This window comes from Globicephala melas, chromosome 19, assembly GCF_963455315.2.
Source record: "Globicephala melas chromosome 19, mGloMel1.2, whole genome shotgun sequence".
Taxonomy (NCBI): Eukaryota; Metazoa; Chordata; class Mammalia; order Artiodactyla; family Delphinidae; genus Globicephala; species Globicephala melas.
The window spans coordinates 3,520,780-3,538,171 of NC_083332.1; the positions used below are offsets into that span (position 1 = coordinate 3,520,780).

Sequence of the window (17,392 nt, forward strand, 5' to 3'; positions counted from 1 at the left end):
GCGGGCTTCAGTAGTTGTGGCTCGCGGGCTCTAGAGCGCAGGCTCAGTAGTTGTGGCTCATGGGCTTAGTTGCTTCGCGGCCTGTGGGATCTTCCAGGACCGGGCTCAAACCCGTGTCCCCTGCATTGGCAGGCAGATTCTGAACCACTGCACCACCAGGGAAGCCCTATTTTTAGTTTTTTCAGAAACCTCCATACTGTTCTCCGTAGTGGCTGCAGCAATTTATATTCCCACCAACAGTGTAGGAGGGTTCCCTTTTTGCCACACATTCTGCAGCATTTATTATTGGTAGACTTTTTGATGATGGCCATTCTGACCGGTAGAGGTGATAACCTCACTGTGGTTTTGGTTTGCATTTCTCTAATAATTAGTGATGTAGACCGTCTTTTCACGTACCTGTTGGCCATCTGTATGTCTTCTGGAGAAATGTCTGTTTAGGTCTTCTGTCCATTTTTAACTTGGTAGTTTGTTTTTTGATATTCAGCTCCATGAGCTGTTTGTATATTTTGGAAAGTAATCCCTTGTTGGTCCCATCGTTTGCAGATACTTCTCTCAGTGAGTAGGCCGTCTTTTCATTTCGTTCACAGTCTCCTTTGCTGGGCAAAAGCTTTTAAGTTTAATTAGACCCCATTTGTTTATATATATTTTTTATTTCCATTACTCTAAAGAGACGGATCCAAAAAAAATATTGCTGTGATTTATGTCAAAGAGTGTTGTGCCTATGTTTTTCCCTAGGAGTTTTATAGTATCTGGTCTTACATTTAGGTCTGTAATTGATTTTGAATTTTTTTTTGTATATGGTGTTAGAGAATGTTCTAATTTCATTCTTTTACACGCAGCTGTCCGGTTTGCCTAGCACCACTTGTTGAAGAGACTGTCTTTTCTCCATTGTATATTCTTGCCTCCTTTGTCGAATACTAAAATTGACCATAGGTGTATGGGTTTACTTCTGGGCTCTCACATCTGTTCCATTGATCCTTGGGTCTGTTTTTGTGCCAATATCATTCTCTTTTGATTACTGTAGCTTTGTAGTATTGTCTGGAGTCTGGGAGGGTTATGCCCCCAGGTTTGTTCTTTTTCCTCAGGATTGTTTTTGCAATTCTGGGTCTTTTGTGGTTCCATATAAATTTTAGGATTATTTGTTCTAGTTCTGTGAAAAATGTCATGGGTAATTTGATAGGTGTTGTGTGAAATCTGTAGATTGCTTTGGGTAGTATGGCCATTTTACCTGTATCAATTATTCCAATCTGAGAGCATGGGCTATCTTTCCATTTCTTTGAATTATCTTCAGTTTCCTTTATCAATGTTTTATAGTTCTCAAAGTATATGTCTTTCATCTCCTTCGTCAGGTTTACTCCTAGGTATTTTATTTTTGATGCAATTTTAAGAGATTGATATTTTACATTTTTTCTGATATTTCACTGTTAGTGGAATGAAAAGCAACAGATGTCTCTGTGTTAATCTTGTATCCTGCTACCTTGCTGAATTAACTTATCAGTTCTAATAGTTGTTGTGTGGAGTCTTTAGGGTTTTCTATATGGAGTATCATGCCATCTGCATGCAATGACACTTTTACCTCTTTGCTTCCAATTTGAATACCTTTTTCTTTTTCCTTGTCTGATTGCTGTGGCTAGGACTTGCAAAACTATGTTGGACAGAAGTGGTGAGAGTGGGCATCCTTGTCTTGTTCCACAATTCAGCTGGAAGGCTTTCAGCTTTTCACCATTGAGTATTATGTTGGCTGTGGGTTTATCATAAATAGCTTTTATTATGTTGAGATATGTCCCCTTTGTACTCACTTTGGTGAGTGTTTATCATGAATGGGCGTTGAATCTTATGAAATGTTTTTTCTGCATCTATTGAGATGATCATGTGGTTTTGTGTTTTTTTTTTTTAAACATCTTTACTGGAGTATAATTGCTTTACACTGTTGTGTTAGTTGCTGCTGTATAACAAAATGAATCAGCTATGTGTATACGTATATCCCCATATCCCCTCCCTTTGCGTCTCCCTCCCACCCTCCCTATCTCAGCCCTCTATGTGGTCACAAAGCATGAACTGATGTCCCTGTGCTATGAGGCTGCTTCCCACTAGCCATCTATTTTACATTTGGTAGTGTATATATGTCAATGCCACCCTCTCGCTTAGTCTCAGCTTACCCTACCCCCTCCCCGTATCCTCAAGTCCATCCTCTACGTCTGCGTCTTTATTCCTGTCCTGCCCCTAGGTTCCTCAGAACCTTTTTTTTTTTAGATTCCATATATATGTGTTAGCATATGGTATTTGTTTTTGTCTTTCTGACTTACTTCACTCTGTATGACAGACTCTAGGTCCATCTACCTCACTACAAATAACTCAATTTCGTTTCTTTTTATAGCTGAGTAATATTGCATTGTATATATGTGCCACATCTTCTTTATCCACTCATTTGTCGATGGACACTTAGGTTGCTTCCATGTCCTGGCTATTGTAAGTAGTGCTGCAGTGAACATTGTGGTACATGACTCTTTTTGAATTATGGTTTTCTCAGGGTATATGCCCAGTAGTGGGATTGCTGGGTCATATGGTAGTTCTTCTTTTAGTTTTTTAAGGAACCTCCATACTGTTCTCCGTAGCGGCTGTATCAATTTACATTCCCACCGGCTGTATCAATTTACATTCCCACCAACAGTGCGAGAGGGTTCCCTTCTCTCCACACCCTCTCCAGCATTTATTGTTTGTAGATTTTTTGATGATGGCCATTGTGACTGGTGTGAGGTGATACCTCATTGTAGTTTTGATTTACATTCCTCTGATGATTAGTGATGTTGAGCATCCTTTCCTGTGTTTGTTGGCAACCTGTATGTCTTCTTTGGAGAAATGTCTATTTAGGTCTTCTGCCCATTTTTGGATTGGATTGTTTGCTTTTTTGATATTGAGCTGCATGAGCTGCTTATATATTTTGGAGATGAATCCTTTGTCAGTTGCTTCGTTTGCAAATATTTTCTCCCATTCTGAGGGTTGTCTTTTCGTCTTGTTTATGGTTTCCTTTGCTGTGCAAAAGCTTTTAAGTTTCACTAGGTCCCATTTGTTAATTTTTGTTTTTATTTCCATTTCTCTAGGAGGTGGGTCAAAAAGCATCTTGCTGTGATTTATGTCATAGAGTGTTCTGCCTATGTTTTCCTCTAAGAGTTTTATAGTGTCTGGCCTTACATTTAGGACTTTAATCCATCCTGAGTTTATTTTTGTGTATGGTGTTAGGAAGTGTTCTAATTTCATTCTTTTACATGTAGCTGTACAGTTTTCCCAGCACCACTTATTGAAGAGGCTGTCTTTTCTCCATTGTATATTCTTGCCTCTTTTATCAAAGATAAGGTGACCGTATGTGTGTGGGTTTATCTCTGGGCTTTCTATCCTGTTCCATTGATCTATATTTCTGTTTTTGTGCCAGTACCATACTGTCTTGATTACTGTAGCTTTGTAGTATAGTCTGAAGTCAAGGAGTCTGATTCCTCCAGCTCCGTTTTTCTTTCTCAAGACTGCTTTGGCTCTTCGGTGTCTTTTGTTTTTCATACAAATTGTGAAATTTTTTGTTCTAGTTCTGTGGAAAATGCCATTGGTAGTTTGATAGGGATTGCATTGAATCTGTCGATTGCTTTGGGTGGTATAGTCATTAACAATATTGATTCTTCCAATCCAAGAATATGGTATATCTCTCCATGTGTTTGTATCATCTTTAATCTATTTCATCAGTGTCTTATAGTTGTCTGCATACAGGTCTTTTGTCTCCTTAGGTAGGTTCACTCTGAGGTATTTTATTCTTTTTGTTGTAATGGTAAATGGGAATGTTTCCTTAATTTCTCTTTCAGATGTTTCATCATTAGTGTATAGGCATGCAAGAGATTTCTGTGCATTAATTTTGTCTCCTGCTACTTTACCAAATTCATTGATTAGCTCTAGTAGTTTTCTGGTAGCATCTTTAGGATTCTCTATGTATATTATCATGTCATCTGCAAACAGTGACAGCTTTACTTCTTTTCCGATTTGGATTTGTTTTATTTCTTTTTCTTCTCTGATTGCTGTGGCTAAAACTTGCAAACCTATGTTGAATAATAGTGGTGAGAGTGGGCAGCCTTGTCTCGTTCCTGATCTTAGTGGAAATGATTTCAGTTTTTCATCATTGAGAATGATGTTGGCTGTGGGTTTGTCATATATGGCCTTTCTTATGTTGAGGTAAGTTCCCTCTATGGCTACTTTCTGGAGAGTTTTTATCATAACTGGGTGTTGAACTTTGTGAAAAGCTTTTTCTGAATTTATTGAGATTATCATATGGTTTTTATCCTTCAATTTGTTAATATCGTATATCACATTGATTGATTTGCGTATATTGAAGAATCCTTGCATTCCTGGGATAAACCCCACTTGATCATGGTGAATGATCCTTTAAATGTGTCGTTGGATTCTGTTTGCTAGTACTTTGTTGAGGATTTTTGCATCTATGTTCATCAATGATATTGGTCTGTAGTTTTCTTTTTTTGTGACATCAGGGTGATGGTGACCTCATAGAATGAGTTTGGGATTGTTCCTCCCTCTGCTATATTTTGGAAGAGTTTGAGAAGGATAGGTGTTGGGTCTTCTCTAAATGTTTGATAGAATTTGCCTGTGAAGCCATCTGGTCCTGGGCTTTTGTTTATTGGAAGGTTTTAAATCACAATTTCAATTTCAGTGCCTGTGATTGATCTGTTTATATTTTCTGTCTCTTCCTGGTTCAGTCTCAGAAGGTTGTGCTTTTATAAGAAATTGTCCATTTCTTCCAGGTTGTCCATTTTATTGGCATGGAGTTGCTTGTAGTAATCTCTCATGATCCTTTGTATTTCTGCAGTGTCAGTTGTTACTTCTCCTTTTCATTTCTAATTCTATTGATTTGAGTCTTCTCCCTTTGTTTCTTGATGAGTCTGGCTAATGGTTTATCAATTTTGTTTATCTTCTCAAAGAACTAGCTTTTAGTTTTATTGATCTTTGCTATTATTTCCTTCATTCCTTTTTCATTTATTTCTGATCTGATTTTTATGATTTTTTTCCTTCTGCTAACTTTGGGTTGTTTTTGTTCTTCATTCTCTAATTGCTTTAGGTGTAAGGATAGGTTGTTTATTTGAGATTTTTCTTGTTTCTTGAGGTAGGATTTTACTGCTATAAACTTCCCTCTTAGAACTGCTTTTGCTGCATCCCATAGGTTTTGGGCCATCGTGTTTTCATTGTCATTTGTTTCTAGGTGTTGTTTGATTTCCTCAGTGATCTCTTGGTTATTTAGTAGCATATTGTTTATCCTCCATGTGTTTGTATTTTTTTACAGTTTTTTTCCTGTAATTGATATCTAGTCTCATAGTGTTGTGGTCGGAAAAGATACTTGATACAATTTCAATTTTCTTAAATTTACCAAGGCTTGATTTGTGACCCAAGATATGATCTATCCTGGATAATGTTCCATGAGCACTTGAGAAGAAAGTGTATTCTGTTGTTTTTGGATGGAATGTCCTATAAATATCAATTAAGTCCATCTTGTTTAATGTATCATTTAAAGCTTGTGTTTCCTTATTTATTTTCATTTTGGTTGATCTGTCCGTTGGCGAAAGTGGGGAGTTAAAGTCCCCTGCTATTATTGTGTTATTGTCGCTTTCCCCTTTTATGGCTGTTAATATTTGCCTTATGTATTGAGGTGCTCCTGTGTTGGGTGCATAAGTATTTATAATTGTTATATCTTCTTCTTGGATTGATCCGTTGATCATTATGTAGTGTCCTTCTTTGTCTCTTGTAATAGTCTTTGTTTTAGAGTCTGTTTTGTCTGATATGAGAATTGCTACTCCAGCTTTCTTTTGATTTCCATTTGCATGGAATATCTTTTTCCATTCCCTCACTTTCATCTGTATGTGTCCCTAGGTCTGAAGTGGGTCTCTTGTAGATAGCATATATGGGTCTTGTTTTTGTATCCATTCAGCCAGTCTATGTCTTTTGATTGGAGCATTTAATCCATTTACATTTAAGGTAATTTTCGATATGTATGTTCCTATTACCATTTTCTTAATTGTTTTGGGTTTGTTATTATAGGTCTTTTCCTTCTCTTGTGCTTCCTGCCTAGAGACGTTCCTTTAGCATTTGTTGTGAAGCTGGTTTGGTGGTGCTGAATTCTCTTAGCTTTTGCTTGTCTGTAAAGGTTTTAATTTCTCTGTCGAATCTGAATGAGATCCTTGCTGGGTAGAGTAATCTTGGTTGTAAGTTTTTCCCTTTCATCACTTTAAATATGTCCTGCCACTCCCTTCTGGCCTGCAGCGTTTCTGCTGAAACTGTTAAGCTGTTAACCTTATGGGGATTCCCTTGTATGTTATTTGTTGCTTTTCCATTGCTGCTTTTAGTATTTTTCTTTGTATTTAATTTTTGATAGTTTGAATAATACGTGTCTTGGCGTATTTCTCCTTGGATTTATCCTGTATGGGACTCTCTGTGCTTCGTGGACTTGATTGACTATTTCCTTTCCCATATTAGGGAAGTTTTCAACTATAATCTCTTCACATATTTTCTCAGTCCCTTTCTTTTTCGCTTCTTCTTCTGGGATTCCTATAATTTGAATGTTGGTACGTTTAATGTTGTCCCAGAGGTCTCTGAGACTGTCCTCAATTCTTTTCATTCTTTTTTCTTTATTCTGCTCTGCAGTAGTTATTTCCACTATTTTATTTTCCAGATCAGTTATCCATTCTTCTGCCTCAGTTATTCTGCTATTGATTCCTTCTAGAGAATTTTAAATTTCATTTATTGTGTTGTTTATCATTGTTTGTTTGCTTTTTAGTTCTTCTGGATCCTTGTTAAACGTTTCTTGTATTTTCTCCATTCTATTTCCAAGATTTGGGATCATCTTGACTATCATTACTCTGAATTATTTTTCAGGTAGACTGCCTATTTCCTCTTCATGTGTTTGGTCTGGTGGGTTTTTACCTTGCTCTTTCATCTACTGTGTATTTCTCTGTGTTCTCATTTTGCTTAACTTACTGTGTTGGGGGTCTCCTTTTTGCAGGCTGAAGGTTCATAGTTCCCATTGTTTTTGGTATCTGCCCCCAGTGGGTAAGGTTGGTAAGTGGGTTGTGTAGGCTTCCTGGTAGAGGGGACTGGTGCCTGTGTTGTGGTGGATGAGGCTGGATCTTGTCTTCCTGGTGGGCAGGACCATGTCTGGTGGTGTGTTTTGGGGTGTCTGTGAGCTTAGTATGATGTTAGGCAGCCTCTCTGCTAATGGGTGAGGTTGTGTTCCTGTCTTGTTAGTTGTTTGGCATGGGGTGTCCAGCACTGTAGCTTGCTGGTCGTTGAGTGGAGCTGTGTCTTAGCGTTGAGACGAAGATCTCTTGGAGAGCTCTCACCGATCGATATTTCATGGGGCCAGCAGGTCTCTGGTGGTCTCTGAACTCAGCTCTCCCACCTCAGAGGCTCAGGCCTGACACCCGGCTGGAGCACCAAGACCCTGTCAGCCACACGGCTGGAGTGCCTTCAGAGTTGGGGCGGCTGGCCTGCAGTGGCTCTCCTTCTGTGCTGCACCTGAGAATCACCAGCTTCTTCCTTGTTTTGCTCCAAAGGCAGTGTGTTTCACAGAGAAAAACAGTAGCCTTGAAAATAGTCACAGCTCTGCGATGGCTTTTTGTTTTTTCCTTTGTGTTTAGTCTGGTTTCACTTGCTCCCAGGGGGCCACGTGCAGAGGCCTTGCACCTGGCTCTTCCAACTGGAGTTCCTAGTGCGGAATCGGTTTTGTCTTTTCTTTTGTTGATCTGTTGTATCACACTGATTGATCTGTGTATGTTGAACCATCCTTGTGACCCTGGCATGAATCCAACTTGATCATGGTGTGTGATTCGTTTTATGTGTTGTTGGATTCGGTTTGCTAATATTTTGTTAAGCATTTTTGCATCTATATTCATCAGAAATATTGGTCTGTAATTCTCTTTTTTGGCAGTGTTTTTGTCTGGTTTTGGGTATCAGGGTGATTGTGGCTTCAGACAATGCCTTTGGGACTGTTTCCTCCTCTTAGTATTTTGGAAGTGTTTGAGAAGGCTCAGCGTAAGATCTTCTTTTTATGTTTGGCAGAATTCTCTCATGAGGTCTTCCAGTCCTGGATGTTTGTTTGCAGAGAGGTTTTTTTGTTTGTTTTAACATCTTTATTGGAGTATAATTGCTTTACAGTGGTGTGTTAGTTTCTGCTGTATAGCAAAGTGAATCAGCTATGCATATACATATATCCCTATACTCCTCCCTCTTGCGTCTCCCTCCCACCCTCCCTATCCCAGCCCTCTAGGTGGTCACAGAGCACCGAGCTGATCTCCCTGTGCTATGCGGCTGCTTCCCACTAGCTATCTGTTTTACATTTGGTAGTGTATATGTGTCAATGCCAGATTCTATTTCAGTCGTAGTGATCAGTCTATTCAAAGTTAACTATTTCTTCTCGATTCAGTTTTGGTGGGCTGTATGTTCCTAAAACGTGTCCATTTCTTCTAGGTTGTCCAGTTTGTTAGCAAAGAATTGTTTATAGTATTCTCATGATTTTTTGTATTTCTCTGGTATCAATTGTTATTTTTCCTCTTTAAATTCTTATTTTGTTTAGTTGGGTCCCACATTGTCTGCTTTTGAATTTGATGTAATGAAGTACACTCTTATAGTTTCTCTTTACTTACTGACTATCAGGCTTGAAAATTGATCTGTATTATTGTAGCCGTTTACCTTTGTGTATTTTTCTGTCATATAAAATTCGGTTGCATATGTGTAACAGTCCATTCATTTTTGGTGAGATTTGTTTCTATGATTTTGTCTAATATGAACGACCCCTCTGTCACAGTTCTCCTGAATGTATACTCATGGTTATGTCCACCTTTTCCCTAAGTTATGTAACTGTGGGTCAGAGCTGTGTGTCTCTCCTTTTAACCGATAATTCTTATTAATCCCCAAATTGACTGAGGCAGTTAGTACACCTACCAGTAATGTACTGGGACTTAAAGTGCTCAGTGTTTTCTCCCACAACTGATATTTCCATTGTTTTCTCTTTTGCCTCTCATGGGGACGGACTAGGATGCAAAGGCCTGGGACTAGGATCATTTCATGGACACCAGGGCATAAAGCTGAGTGGAAACGATCTACTCGCGATGCTTTATATAAAGGACACGTCTGTGTGTATCGGGGTCATCACTGAGCTGTGCCCCAGCTGGATCAGCCTCAGTTCCTCGGGAAAGACAATTCTACTCATTACTTCCCCACTCTGCCTCAGCGCATTCATACGCGTACCATGAGGTTGGCCATGAAGAGAGCTTTTTTTTTTTTTTTGCGGTACGCAGACCTCACTGTTGCGGCCTCTCCCGTTATGGCACAGGCTCCAGATGCGCAGGCTCAGCGGCCATGGCTCACGGGCTCAGCCGCTCCGCGGCACGTGGGATCCTCCCGGACCGGGGCACGAACCCGTGTCCCCTGCATCGGCAGGCGGACTCCCAACCACTGCGCCACCAGGGAAGCCCGAAGAGAGGATTTACACTGAAGAAAGAGACAAATGCCACACATCTGGGCTTTTTACAAAATGATAAATTCCTAAGCCCGTTTACCAGCACAGCAGCTGGCTGTCACTTCAAACGCCACGGTGTTCCTTCACACTAATGGTGTTTCTGGAGAAACTATACCTGGTGTCATCTGACGAGGAGAGAAGGGCTTGAGGGGTCCAGAGAGAGTTTTAGGGAAGAGTTTTGGATTTATCTGTTCGAAACAGGACCCCAAGTTCACCCATTTATTCAGTTACTTAAACGACATTCTGTTTCTGACTGAAGGGATGGAGGTCAATAGCACACAGCAGCCAATGTGGAAATTAAAAAAACCCAAATATATTACATGAAAGTGGGCCAGAGCATGAAGGTGTGTAAGGTGTGGACACAGACCTGCCGTGTGGGATGTGCCTCACGTCACAGGGGTGAGAGGGGACGGGGCAGTCAGGGAGAGTCATCACTGGTGGGGAGGGAAGGCACCATGGTTATCCGAGGCCCAGTCCTCCACAGGGACTCCCGGGACTTCTCCTGCACCCACACCATGTCTCTCCCTCCCTGGTCAGACAGTTCACACAACACGTGCTGCAGATTCTCTTCCAGAACCTCCTGGGCACATACGGTCGTGACAGGGCTCCACCACTCGGACGGTGCACGGTCCCCTCTTGTGTTCAGCTCCTGGCTGCATCTTGGGCTCCTCCGTGGCCGTGTTGAGCCTGAAAGAGCAGAATCCCGAGGCCCAGCAGGACGGAGCCGGCCATGCCCATCCGGATGAGGTTCTCCACTGTGTAGTCTTGGCGGTGTGAGGATAGGGATTCTGGACGAGAGATCACACGGTCAGAGCAGATCCCAGTCACCCTAGACTCCAGGATGTCCACCCAGGGAACCTGCCTCTCCTTGACAGGACATGACCCTCGGAGCCCAGCCCCATATCTGAGTGATTTCATCACCCGTGGGATCTGACTTGTTTTGTGGCGGGTGGATGGTGTCAGCTGCTCATGAGAATCGTAAAGTGAGGGCGTGAGTGAGGAGTTGGGGAGACACGAGCCCTTCTCCTGGGTTCTGTGTCCGCAATGCCTCCAATTCTCATATTACAGCTTCTACACAGTTCCTTAATGAACCCTTCCTCTAATATGCCAGGTTCCCTCTGCTCTCCTCATTGGATTCTCTCAGCCGCCATGTGTTCTTTGAATTCAGAACCTGCTTTGGAATCACTTTGGAACAGGGTTGGCTGTGCCCCCGGTGCTCAGGATCAGTGAGAAAAGTGGTCTCTTAAGACAGAAATAATTGAGTGCTGTGTGTTCTGTGTTCAGTCTGAGATTGAACCCTATAATCTTATTCTCCTACTTCTGGGAATTCCCACTGGTTCAACAGCTGAGGACCCAGGATCCAGTGATGAGACTTTGGCGTCAGGGGCCATTGAATGTCCTCCTCTCTGGAGGCCCACTGTGTCCCCTCATTCATTACTACCTCAGACATTTCTGGGGACAGAGCCCTGAGCTGACTGAGTCAGAGAGGACAGGGTCAGGGTCCCTCACCTGAGACCGCGAGCTCCAGGGGGGCACTGGCGTGTGACAGCAGGTAGGGGTTACTGCTGAGTGAACTGTAGCACCTGTAGGTCCCATTGTGGGCTGAGGTCACGGGACTCATGGAGAATTCGGCCTGGAAATGCCCACCTCGGTACTTTGATCTAAGACGCAGTGGGGGCCGGGCTGCCCCCTCCTTGGACAGAAGGAAAGTTTCCTTTCTGCTCCCAGACTGACACAGCAGGGTCACGTTCTCTCCTGAGGCCACCAGGGGGCCCGGCTGCACCGAGAGGGAGGGCGTGTCAGGGAACCACCCTAGAGAGAGGAAGGGGGGTGAGGGGCTGCCCGCCCCCTGGTTCCGAACTGCGACTTAGCTGGGCCTCCCTGAGGCCCCTCATCTCTGTCTGTCTCTGTTTTCTCCGAGTCTCTCCCTCTCCCTGCCCACCCCCGTCTCTCTCTGTCTCCCTCCCTCCCTCCCTGGGGACCCCTCACGCCTGGTCCCAGCATCACCAGCTCGGGCTCCCCCGGCAGGGCCTGTGCAGAGTCTGGGTCCCTGACTGACCCGCTGGCTCCTCACCTGCCACCAGGATGTCCAGGGGGTCACTGGGGGCCGACCACTCGGAGGAGAGGTTGTGTCCACCGTAGCATCTGTACCGGCCCGCGTGGGTGTTGGTCACCGGGCCCAGGGGGAAGTCGGCCTGAGAGAGCCCAGCCTGGGGCTGCCGGCCAGGGCTCTGGGGGAGGGCCTGTCTCCCCTCCTGGGACAGAGCGAATCTGTCATAGCCGACGTCAGAGCGACACTGGAGGGTCAGGCTCTGTCCAGAGGCCACGACAGGGCCCTGCGGGGTCAGGAGGGAGGGCTTCCCAGACACACCTGGGGGAAGACCAGCCCTGGGCTGTAGGGGCTGGTTCCTCCCATGAAGCCCCTTCTCCCGTCCTGGTCCCCAGGCCTCACTGTCTGTCGCTCACACTCTGTGTCTCTGTCCTGTGCGCCCCAATCCCCCCTCACCCCACCCTCTCATCTGGGACAATCCTGGGAGAAAAGCATCTAATAATCTGTCTCGTGCCTCAAGAAGTACGTGAGGCCAGGGTGGGACTTCCTCACCTGGGACCAGGAGCTCCAGGGGGTCACTGGGGGCCGACCACACCTGGGGGGTGTCCCTGTAAAAGCCGTGGCATCTGAACATCCGCCTGTGGCTGGGGGTCACGCGACCCACGGGGAGCAGGGCCTGGGTCTGCCCACGGGGGCCTCGCTGTGCATCCAGGGTCCAGGAGGACTTGGGTTCTCCTTCCTTAGTCAGAATGAACCCGTCCATTCGCAGCCATGAGCCACACTGGAGGGTCACGTTCCCTCCCGAGGTCACCACAGGGCTAGGCAGGGCTGAGAGGGTGGGTTTCCTGTGGACCCCTAGGAGAGAAGGAGGGAGATTGTGAAATGGTGCTCACACGCCCCTCTCCTCCCCCAGGGCTGGGCTGTGAGAGGGACAGACCCCTGAGAGCAGACCCCCTTCCTGCGGGCAGAGCCTGAGGCTGGGACCCACGAGTGTCCTCTCACCTGTCACCACCATCTCCAGGGGGTCACTGCTCTCTGACCAGTCAGTGGGGCTGCGATAGGAACAGTGATATCTCCCTGCGTAGTACTGTGTCATACGTGAGATGGAGAGCTTGCCCTTGTCCCCGGGCTCCAGTGAGGGCTGTCTTTCCCAGGGAGGTGAGCTTCCCTCTTTATCCAAACGGAACACCCGGGCCCCCCGGGTCCCCTGACACCAGATGGTCACGGGGCTCCCCCAGGGGATCACAGAGCCTGGCTCAGCCCAGATGGTGGGTTTGGGGAGGGTGCCTGGAAGGACATCAGAGGCTGCGTCACAAGACATCCTCACCCCCAGGTCCCCAGCTCTCAGCCCCCAACCTCCCGGACTCCCCCTCCTTCAGCCCAGAACTGTTCCCCACCCCATTGCCTGGGGGTGGCCCCTTGTCCCCATGATCAGGAGGGAGGTGAGACACTTGGGGACAGACTCACCTGCCTGCACCTGGGTCCTCAGGCCCACACTCAGACCTGGAAGAGAGACCCCTGTGAGAGGTTCGCCCTGAATCCTGAGCAGCGCCTCTCCTACCCGTGAGCCTCCTGAGTCCTGGGGTCTCCTGACAGAGCAGCCTGGCTGTGGGGAGGGGTCCGTCCCTGGCTGGGGCTTCCCCTCCCCCTCCTCCATCTCACCGAGGCAGAGCAGGGCCGTGAGGCTGGGGGTCATGGCGTCTCGTCCCTGTGGTCCAGGCGGTGCAGATGGAGGAGACCACGGTGCCCTCAGGACGGAGACCCGAGGGTGTGTCCACTGGGAGGCTGGTCCTTCCCGTCACGGGGCTGTCACGTCAGCAGCCCCATAGGAAGGGGAACTGCCCCTCCCCAGGAGGCTGGCTCTCATTCCCATGACAGACTCGGTGTCTTCCTGAGACGCCCCTTCCATAGTAGGGTGACCCAGGCACGTCTTTCCCTCTCAGAGCCTCCCCATTGGGTCTCCTTCGTCCTCAGCTGGTCCATCAGCAGGTCCCTGTGGGGTCCTCACCATGGACAGGAATCAGCCAGGCCCTGGCGATGTTTCAGGGAGGTTGCAGGTTCCTGCTGCACCGCAGAGCTCAGATCAGCAGAGAGACACGTTTAACATCTGCCTACAGCTCCGTGGAGGTCAGTGTGGCAATGAGCACAGAGGAGAAGTTCAGGGCAATAAGGAAGGAAACATGCCTGGTCCCCTGGCCCCAGAGTGTGGGTTTGCTTTCTGTCTCAGCCCCCTTCAGGGACTTCTCCCTTTTTCTTGAAACAGCGTCCACCGCACCTTCCTGGGAACAAGCCCCTGAGTCGTTCCTGCCTGCTCGGTGGCCCTTGATCCTTGGGCATTGTCTCCTTACTATATGCTCCTGTCTTCACTTTTATGGGACAGGGAGTGGGTCAGTGCTCTGACTTGGGGGACGAAGCTGATTTAATTTAAGTATTCCTCGTCATCCTCCCCCGTGTGCCTTGAGCCCTGAAGTTATGTCTCTGAGCCTCAGTTTCCTCGCCTTCAGCATGTTGTTTGAACCCCACTCTTCAGACAGTTTGGGGGCTCAGTGGTGCCAGGACATGGGTGGGACCCAATATTGGTTAATTTCTAACCAGTATGAGAGGGTGAAGGTGTCAGACCCCACAGTCAGGTTGGATGACTGATGTGCCCACTCACGACCCCCGTCTGCTCTGACACTGAGAAATGCCACTTATGGTGGGGTTTTGTTGTTTATTTATTTTTGGCTGCATTGGGTCTTCGTTGCTGCGCGCGGGCTTTCTCTGGTTGTGGCAAGTGGGGGCTACTCTTCGTTGCAGTGCATGGGCTTCTCATTGCGGTGGCTTCTCTTGTTGCAGAGCACGGGCTCTGGGTGTGCGGGCTTCAGTAGATGTGGCTCATGGGCTCTAGAGCTCAGGCGCAGTAGTTGTGGTGCACGGGCTTAGTTGCTCCACAGCATGTGGGATCTTCCTAGACCAGGGCTCAAACCCGTGTCCCCTGCATTGGCAGGAGGATTCTTAACCACTTCGCCACCAGGGCATTCCCGCTGCTTATGTTTTGTATGAAATACATAGGCATGGTCTATTATAGGAGAAGAGAAATGACAGTTTCTTAAATGGAGAAGGGACCACAACAAAAAAAAGAGGTGAAAGCTTAGTGACTACCAGTGCCTGAGTCCAGCAAGTGGTCATTAGAATAGAGGTTTCCACCTCTGTGTGGAAGGACAAGGACCTCAGGTCCTCACAGGCAGGGAGGGGTCAGGGCTTCAGGTCAAGGTTGGAATCGGTGTTGCCCCTCCACCTCGTTTGTGGCCAGGCACTGGGATATCTCTGCCCACTGACCCATCCCCGAGGTCAGCACTGAGCTGTGTCCTCTGTGCGGTTGTAAAACAGCTTCAATTCATTATAATTGTACATGGATATCTGTCCCACCTGTGAGTGTGAGGCTCACTTGGGGTCATCTCTGCCAGGTACATGCCTAGTCAGATGCTGAGTTTGAGAGAGCGGATGCTGTGGGGCAGGGCAGCCACAAGAAGTCACCCATTTCATCTCTGAATATCAGGACAGACCTGGGAGAAACTCTCTATAGAAAATCACGTGTCTGGGAGCTGAGCATTAGGAATGAACATAAGCGATAAATCCTAATACTGAGAAAAAGTGCTAAGAAGGCTATCTGCAGAGCTAGTAACTTGTATTATCCTATCCAAGAAGATAGAATACTAGGAATATATGAAACAATTTAAGCATGTTTACACATCTGAAAAATTGAAGAAAGAAAATAAAGTTTGGAAACAGCAAAAGGGATTATACTGCAGAAGTATATAGGATTTTAGCAATGAATTAGGCAAACACCTTACAGGTTAAAAAAGAATACTTTCATTAATACACTCAAGATATTCTTTCCATCAAGGAGAAGATACAGCTGAAGAGCCAATTATGAACTTGGAATACAATATTGAGGAGTTTGTTTAGGATGCAGTTCGGAGAGACTGGAATTAGAAAGTTGAGGTAGATGAGGAGTAGAAAGAACAGGGCCCATGGATACGGTGAATTTCAGAATGAAATCAGTGAGGACAATGTCTGCGACAGTATGAAAGGCCAATTGTTGGTCTTTTACAGAGATGTAGCAAGAACTTACAATTGCTAGGGTGCATGTGTCTATACGTGAAATGTGTCTTGCTATTTCGCAGCAAAGGGAAGGAAATTGAAGGGAGAAAACGCCAAAAGATATGGGGAAAATACAGTCAAGGAATTAACTGTCAGTGAGGCCTTCTATACTCACCCAAACTATCATTAAGGGGCAAAGGTGAAGGGGTCAGTAGGGGAGAAATGCATACATGTGAGAGACCTGGGCGTGTCCGACCTGCTTGGGCTCACATCTCCTATGTTAAACCTTCATGTCGGGCTCAGCGTGTCTTCCACAACTGATTATGCCTGTTTTCTATTTACCTCTAATGTGAATGTACTAGGATGTGGGCATCACAATTCCACTGAAACCGTGGCATAAGATTGAGGTGGAAATTACTATGACCTACAGAATAGAAGGACCTCAGGATCATCTGCGAGGTGCCACAGTTGGCTCATTCTTGTGAAAGTTGATGCTGTTCCCAACTGTGTATCCAGTGCATTCAAACGGGCATCTTGAAGTTGGGCATGAAGGGAGTATTTACCAAGGAAACAGATAATGTACACAAATCAGAACACTGAGAAAAAGGGATGTTTTCGTAGAGCTGGTTTGCCAGCACACCACCTGGCTGTCGCTTCAAACACCTTGCGCCCTTTCATAAATTTATTTATTTATTTATTTTTGGCTGCGTCGGGCCTTCATTGCTACGCACAGGCTTTCTCTAGTTGTGGCAAGTGGGGGCTACTGTTTGTTGCAGTGCGTGGGCTTCTCATTGCGGTGGTTTCTCTTGTTGCGGAGCACGGGCTGCAGGTGCGTGGGCTTCAGTAGCTGTGGCACACAGGCTCAGTAGTTGTGGCTCACGGGCTCTAGAGCACAGGCTCAGTAGTTATGGCACACCGGCTTAGTTGCTCCATGGCATGTGGGATCTTCCTGGATCAGTGCTTGAACCCCTGTCCCCTGCATTGGCAGGTGGATTCTTAACCACTGCGCCACCAGGGAGGTCCACCTTGTGCTCATTCAAACTGGTGGTATTTTGGCAGAAACTCTTCCGTGTATCATTTTAGAGGGGAATAAGTCTTGAGGGGGTCCAGAGAGGGTTTTCGGAAATGGTTTTGGATTTATGTGTTTAAACTAGACCTGAATTTCACCCATTTACTCAGTTGCTTAAAACATTCTGGTTCTAGGCTGAAGGGATCGAGGTCAATAGCACACACCAGTGAGTGTGGAAATTAGAAATAAAGCAAAATGTATTACAAGAAAGTGGCAGAGCATGAAGGTGATTTCAGGTGTGGACCCAAACCTGCGATGTGGATGTAGCCTCAAATCACAGGAGTAAAAAAAGAAGGGGAGTAGTCAAGAATAATCAGTAATGGTAAGGAGGGAAATTACCACACTTTAATTACGGAAGAGTCTCTACAGCAAGAACCCAGGCATTTCCTGCATGCCAGCATTGATACCCCGTGAAATTCTCAGCAGACAGTTCCCTCAATTCATACTGCAGATTTGCCTCCCAAACCTCCTAGTCATACAAGGATCGAACTCACCGAATGGTGGGTTTGTTCCCTCTGTTTACCTCCTGGCTGCATCTTGGGCTCCTCCGTGGCCGTGTTGAGCCTGAAAGAGCAGAATCCTGAGGCCCAGCAGGACGGAGCCGGCCATGCCCATCCGGATGAGGTTCTCC

The 17,392-nt window shown here is 46.1% G+C and overlaps 1 protein-coding gene and 1 pseudogene across 9 annotated transcripts in view; one reads left to right on the forward strand and one right to left on the reverse strand.

The window, feature by feature from the left end:
- Nucleotides 1-17,392, forward strand: part of NLRP7 (NLR family pyrin domain containing 7) — a 232,412-nt gene that overhangs the window by 108,566 nt on the left and 106,454 nt on the right. The window lies entirely within an intron of this gene.
- LOC138842453 (leukocyte immunoglobulin-like receptor subfamily A member 6) lies at nucleotides 9,780-13,364 on the reverse strand (annotated as a pseudogene).